Source organism: Hipposideros armiger, unplaced genomic scaffold, assembly GCF_001890085.2.
Source record: "Hipposideros armiger isolate ML-2016 unplaced genomic scaffold, ASM189008v1 scaffold_125, whole genome shotgun sequence".
Taxonomy (NCBI): Eukaryota; Metazoa; Chordata; class Mammalia; order Chiroptera; family Hipposideridae; genus Hipposideros; species Hipposideros armiger.
Genome location: NW_017731475.1, coordinates 1,553,395 through 1,561,088, shown reverse-complemented (window position 1 = coordinate 1,561,088; position 7,694 = coordinate 1,553,395). Strand labels below are relative to the sequence as shown.

At 42.5% G+C, this 7,694-nt stretch overlaps 1 pseudogene; it reads left to right on the top strand.

The window, feature by feature from the left end:
- Nucleotides 1-370: 370 nt before the first annotated feature.
- Nucleotides 371-1,757, top strand: LOC109385773 (elongation factor 1-alpha 1 pseudogene; annotated as a pseudogene).
- The last annotated feature ends 5,937 nt before the right edge of the window (nt 1,758-7,694 follow it).

Below are 7,694 nucleotides of genomic sequence, written 5' to 3'. Positions count from 1 at the left end.
CAAAGAAAAGGTTTCACAGATGAAATGGCACTGAGATGAGCCTTGAGGAATGGACAGGATTTCACCAATGGCTGTGGGAAGCAAAGCCATTGCAGACACATTTTTAAATATTTACATATTTACATGTAAAGCTAACAAAGAGGATCTAATCTAGATCATTTAGTAATAGTTATTTTAGGCCCATTTGTGTAATATTCTAAATAAAATATTATCAAGTAGAATTTATCATTGCATGAAAATAACAGTACATTATGATCAAATAAAAAATCTATTAACATAATAAAGTATATCCAAAAATTACAGCTGTTTTGCAACAGGTTTGCTGCCAGAACACAGGTGTCATGAAAATCACTACTAAATCTAAGCCAAAATGGGATAGGAAAAGACTTATATCAACATCATCATCATTGGACACATAGATTCAAGCAAATCTACCACTACTAGTCATCTGATCAACAAATGTGATGGGATTGACAGAAGAACCATCAAAAAATATGAGAAGGAGGCTGCTGAGATGAGAAAAGTCTCCTTCAATACCCAGGCATGTAAGTTTTGGATAAACTCAAAGCTGAATGTGAGTGTGGTATCACCATTGATATCTCTCTGTGGAAATTTGAAATCATCATTAATACCCCAGGACACAGAGACTTTATCAAAAACATGATTACAGGCACATCTCAGGTGACTGCTCTGTCCTGATTTCCTGATTCTTGCTGCTAGTGTTGGTGAATTTGAAGCGCGTATCTCCAAGAATGGGCAGACCCATGAGCATGCCCTATGGCTTATATACTGGGTATGAAACAACCAGTTATTGGTGTTAACAAAATGGATTCCACTAAGCCACACTACAGTGAGTAGAAATACAAGGAAATCATTGAGGCAGTCAGGAGGTGCTGACCTACATTAAGAAAATTGACTACAACCCTAACACAGTATAACATTTGTGCCAATTTCTGGTTGGAATGGTGACAACATGCTGAGCCAAGTGCTAATGTGCCTTGGTTCAAGGAAAAGGAGGGAAGTCACCCATAAAGATGGCAACACCAGTGGGGCCACACTGCTTAAAACTCTGGATTGCATCCTGCCACCAGCTCGTTCAATGAACAAGACTTTGTGTCTGCCCCTCCAAGATGTCTACAAAATTGGGAACATTGTACTGCCCCTGTGGATCAAGTAGAGACCAGTGTTCTCAAACCCAGCGTTGTGGTCACCTTTGCTCCAGCCAACATTACAACTGAAGTAAAGTCTGTTGAAATGCAATCTGAAGCTTTGAGTGAAGCTCTTCCTGGGGACAATGTGGACTTCAATATCAAGAATGTGTCTGTCAAACTTGTTCATCATGTCGGTGTGATTGGTGACAGCAAAAAAGACCCACAAATGGAAGCAATTGAATTCACGGCTCAAGTGATTATCCTGAACCATCCAGGCCGAATCAGTACTCGATATGCACCTGTGCTGGACTGTCGCACAGCTCACATTGCTTGCATATTTGCTGAGCTGAGGGAGATGGATCATTGTTCTCGGAAAAAGCTGGAAGATGGCCCAAAGTTTTTGAAATCTGGTGATGCTGCATCATTGATGTGGTTCCTGGCAAGCCCATGTGTGTTGAGAGCTTCTCTCACTATCCTCCTGTGGGTCATTTTGCTATTCGTGACATGAGACAGACAGTTGCTGTGGTGTCATCAATGCAATGGACAAGAAAGCAGCTGGAGCTGGCAAGGTCACAGTCTGCCCAGAAAGCTCAGAAGGCTAAATGAACATAATCCCCAATACCTGCCACCCCACTCTTAATCAATGTGGAAGAACGGTCTCAGAACTGTTTGTCTCAATTGGCCATTTAAGTTTAATAGTAAAAGATGGGCTAGTGATTACAATGCACCATAAAACCCTCAGAAGGAAAGGAAAATGCTTTGTGGACCATTTGGGGATTTTTGTGTGTGTGGTAATTTTTAAGTTATTAGTTTTTAAAATCAGTACTTTTTAATGGAAACAAATTGACCAAAAATCTGGCACAGAATTTTGAGACCCATTAAAACAAAGTTTAATGAGAAACCGGTGTATTCTTTTGATCAACACTGTAACTTCCTATAGTACTACTTAGGTAAAAGACTTAAAAGAGTTGCCCGTAACCTATTTTTGGTGTTTCATCTGCCAAAACTTTAAGATTTGAACATTCTGGGTGGGAACTTTGGGTATTTTCATGTTGTTTTAAGAGGAGGAATCATCTGTTTACATAGTGAAAAAGCTATGGGAGGGATCTGTTGGTGCAACACTTCATAGGTTAAAACAGATAAGCAAAGAGTAACTTTGTTTATATGTAAGCTAGGTTACAAAGGCTAAATTTTGTAATATTAAAGTCCACATGTTGCTTATAAAATTTTATGTAGTTACGTCAATATTGAGTAAATTTGTTGGTATGTCAAATTTTAGTTTTCCAGTTACTAGAATGTGAATTCTCATACCTACAAATACACAGGTAGTTTAAAGGACCTAAAATGAGGCTTAAATAGTATTGAGCACTGTTTTGCTTCAGTTAATTGTATCCAGATTCTAAGAAAAATAAATGATACTGGAAGTTAAAATAAAATTACAGGTGAAACACCATGTGATATCAATAAATGCAGGAAAAAATACTCAAAATTAGACCAGTAAATTTCTAACAGAGACAGTAATTAAAATGGAATTTATTTAAATATAATAAGTTATTTATCAAAAATCAACAGTAGGGGGCCGGCCGAGGGGCTCAGTTGGTTAAAAGCTCACTCAAGAGTGTGAGCTCTAAGCAACAACGGTTTGATTTCCAACCCGAGCTGAGCTGCCACTGAGCTGCCAATGGCTCAGCTAAAAGAAAAAAAAAAAATCAACAGCAGATATCCTAAATAATGAAAAAATCAAAGCCATTATTCTTAATACCAAGAACTACACCATGATGATGACTACCACCATTATTAATCACTGTTTTGAAGATGCTAAAAAATGCCACACAAGTTTCAGAAAAATTAAATACCATGTAAAATTATTGGAAGAATCTTAATTTCCTAGGTCCTATCTTGTGTTTAGAAATTTTTACAGCCTCAGTGTATAGTCTTTTTCTATTTCCCCTTCACCAAATTTCTACTACACTATGGTCTCAAGTTTTCAGCTATTTTCTACCTCTTCTGTGTGGTTGGTGTCCAACAGAAAACTCTATTATGCACTAAAAGAAGCTGAGAGGGATATCTGCTCTGGTTTGATGGATGGAGAAAAGTGAGAGACAGTGAGGGAGAAATGAATTGGGTGAGAATGGTTTCCCCTCTGGCTAAAGCTTGTTTAATTTTTCTAGAGTATTTCTCTGAAGGCAATTTTGCTCTTGACTATGAAGACTTCCCCCACACATATACTTAAATGATAAATCCATACTCCTATTAATGTAACTTAGGCTTCATTTCTTGTGAACAAATAACTTTAGCGTAAGAGAGCACATGCCTGCTTTGGGCATTTTACATCATAGGGTTTTCCTCTTTTAATTAACAATGAAGAACACCTTGCTTTAATGACCTCTTCCTAATTCCTATTTTTCTCCCCTTGGTCCATGACTGGTTTGCAGCATGACAAGGGTGTGGCAGCATTTCAGTTCATACAGCCTCAGTAAAATCAACTAAGGAGGAGAATAGACATTTGTAGATCAGTTGATTTCAGAGGCTTTTAGAAGGACAAGAACCCCTGTGAAGTCAGGCACTGACTTCTGCATACCACACTCAGGCATTCGGCCCATAATTCCTGGAGACTCCTCTTAGGACTTCCTGAAGAGGTACCAGACCCTCGCCATCACAACATGCATTTTTCTTGCTTTGCTAAAATAATGTTGTGTTAAGCTCTATTTCCTCTCATGAATTCATTATTTTTAAAAAGGGGGGGAGGGATTCCAGTCAAGATGGAGGGGTAGGTAAATGCTGTGCTTACCTTCTCTCATGATCACATCAAAATTACAACTAAACTACAAAAAAACAAACAAAAAAAACCATCATTGAGAATCACCTAAAATCTTGCTGAACCAAAGCCCTACAACTAAGGACATGCAGAAGAAGCCACCCTGAGACTGGTACGAGGGGCAGAGATGGAGAGTGGGCTGGTCCCACACCCGATTGTGACCATTAAAAATCAGGAGGGATATCTCAGCTGTGGAGCTCACCCCATTCCCCTAGAGGAGCGAGAGGCCCCAGCCCCCCAGTCCAGGGTTCCAATGCTGGGGAGAGAAGTCCCCATAATTTCTAGTTGTGAAAACAAGCAGAGATTGTGACTAAGACATAGGGCGCTGGAGTCCCAGCCGCTCCTCTTAAAGGGACCGTGCAAGGACTTACCGACGGAATAACTGGCTCTGAATTCCAGCGCTAGGGCAGCAGCTGGAAAGGTGGCAGGGACATTTGGTGGGGAACTGAATTGTCTGGCTTGGGATGGGGGCTGGAGACGCAGCTTTCTCCTGGACAGAGGAGCTGGCAGAGGCCATTGTTTCCTTGTTGAGCCCTACCTTCCTAGCGTGCATACACAGGTGGTCACCATATCTGAGTTTCCATCAAGCTGGCTAACACCCTAATGATTAGAGACCCTGCCCCACCCAAATTTCAGGCACATCCAAGCCACTTCCAGTGGATTTTTTGTACAAATTGCCTGCCTTGGCTCATGCTACAGACTCTCCTAGGGCCTCTGAAAGTTTCGCAGAGCCCAGACAAGCAGCATCTGCTTTAAGTATGTCCTGTACTTCTGGATGAGCAGCCCTAAGCCCAGCACTAGCAGCAGCCAGCCTTGGTTCATAGCTGTCTTGAGATACTTTCAAGCATGGCATAGGTGGCAGCCATCTGCGGAATTCTTTGTTGCTCCTGCTGGTTGGCCCCGGGTGGGGCACAGACTTCAGCTGAACTTGACCTACAGCAGGTTCCCCCCAAGGTGGTCCTGAAGCTGGTTTCCCCAGTAGCCAGCTTTGAAATGAGCTGGAGCATCACCCAGCTGCCTCCAAGAATGACACACCCAAGGGGTGGATTGGACAGCAACCAGGGCCCTGCTGAGGCAGATCCTGCTCTGTAGGGTCAGCCTCTGCATCACAACTCCTCCACTGTAGTCATAGCTACTCCTCACAACAAATGAGCCCAAGGGTCAATCCCCCACATTGTTAAATAACCAAGGCTCAACTACAAGAGGAGGGCACACACAACCCACACAATGGACACACCTGGAATTCATGGCTCAAGTGACTGGAAGACTGTGCCACTAAGCCCCACAGCACACCTACTACATAAGGCCACTCTACTAAGACCGGAAGACATAGCAGCCCCACTTAACACATAAAACAAACACAGGGAGGCTGCCAAAATGTGGAGACAAAGAAACATGTCCCAAACGAAAGATCAGAACAAAGCTACAGAAAAAGAACAAAATAAAATGGAGACAAGCAATCTACCAGATGCAGAGCTCCAAACACTGGTTATAAGGATAATCAATGATTTCATGGAGAACTTCAACAAAGAGATAGGAAACATAAAAATGGAGATAGAAAACATGAAAAAGAACCAGTGAGAAATAAAGAACACAATAATGGAAATGAAGCATACCAATATTTGCATTATAGGAATACCAGAAGGAGAAGAGAGAGAGCAAGAAATTGAAAACCTATCTGAAGAAATAATGACAAAAAACTTCCCTAACCTGGTGAAGAAAATAGATATACAAATCCAGGAAGCACAAAGATCCCCAAAAAAATGAACCCAAAGAGGCCAACACCAAGACACATCATAAGTAAATGTCAAAGGTTAAAGACAAAGAAAGAATCTTAAAAGCAGCAAGCGAAAAGCAGTTAGTTACTTACAAGGGAACTCCTATTAGACTGTCAGCTGATTTCTCAATAGAAACTTGGCAGGCCAGAGGGGATTGACATGAAACATTCAAAGTGATGAAAAGTTAAGATTATTCTACTAAGTAAGGCTGTTGTTTAGAATCAAAGGAGAGATAAAGAGTTTCCCACACAAGAAAAAGCTAAAGGAGTTCATCACCACCACAGCAGTATTACAAGAAATGTTAAAGGGACTTCTTTAAGAAGAAGAAAATAACAACAACAACAATAATAATAAATATGAATAAGAAACTATCACAAAGAAAAAATTCTCACTGACAAAGGCAAATGCATAATAAAAGCAGTGAATCAACCAACACTAAAGCTAGGACAAAGGGAAAAGGGAAAAGTAGGGTGATCATGTGTAATTACAATAGGAAATTAAGTGATATGTACAAACACACAGAAATGAAGTAAACAATAATAACAAAAACAGAAACAGAGGGGGTGAGTAAAAATAGTAGTGATAATATTGGGTCTTCAGAAAAGTCATGATGTATTTTTTTCTGTTTTTCATTGCAAAAATGCCTCATGACTTTTCTGACAACCCAATAGAGTGTGTTTTAATTTAAGTGACTAGCAACTTAAAATAGACTGCTACAAACCTAGCTTGGTATATATGAAGCACATGGTAAATACAAACCAAAAATCTACAAGAGATATACAAGAAATAAAGACGAAGGAATTTAAACACAACACTACAATGAGTCAGCAACATACATGAGAGGAGAACAAGAGAATAAGAAAGAAACACGGAACTACAAAATCAGAAAACAATAAAAAGGCAATACTACATACCTATCAATAATTACTTTAAGTGGAAATGGATGAAATGCTCCAATCAAAAGATGAACGGCTAGAGAGGAGAAAATGGCCGCGGTAAGGAAGCCACTGAATTAGTTCCCGCAAACCACGGCAGTGAAAACACAACTCTGCAGGACACGCTGAGCAGCAAAGGGACTCCCACGTGGACTACTTAGAGGTGGGCAGACCCGGCGGGTTCAGGAATTGGGAGGCGAGGCGCGTGGAGACACGGGCGGCGCCCGGTCTTCTGAGTCCAGGGATCTCAGCAGATCGGAAACTTCCCTCACCTGTCCTCCGGCCCACGCGCGCTGGGGCGGAATCCTCAGGCGAGCTCTAAGCAGATCTGAGGAGGACGCGTGGGAGGAGGCAGACTGCTTGCGCCCACGGAGGCGAAGACGGGGATTCTCAGTAGATTGGAGAGTGATCACTGCTCACTCCCTACCCCGCTGGCGCGCGCTAAGGCACAATCCTTGGGCCGCGCGCACCGCAGATCGGAGGAGGAGGAGGAGGAGGAGGAGGAAGAGGAGGGTGTGTAAACGGAGACAGATTGCTCGCGCCCACGGTGGCTGAGACGCCAGATCTCAGTAAATTGGACTGCTCACGGCTCTCTCCCTACCCCTCCAGCGTGCGCGCTAAGGCAGAATCCTTAGGCGGCGCGCGACAGACCGCGGGCATAGTCTGTATGCTCACGCGGCTGCAGAGCTGTGGGAATCCAGGACAAGGCAGACGGTTTCTGCAGCATCTGGACACGCTCAGCCTCTGGTGCTGACCGTCCCGCCTAATGTTCGTCAGAATTCAAAGGGCGCAGTGGCGGGGGCAGAAATCCCAACCCAGGAGGAGAAGAGGGAAGCGAGAAGCGTGGAGACGCAGCCCACCCGCTTCAGTGGTGGAGAGAAAAGCAGCTTAACCAGGGGGTGCCTGGTTGGAAGGGGTATTTGTTTTGGTTTTTTTGGTTTTGGGTTTTTTTTCTCTCTTTCTTTTTATCCCAGATAGGGAAGATAAACTGCATAGAAAAGTGCACACTCCC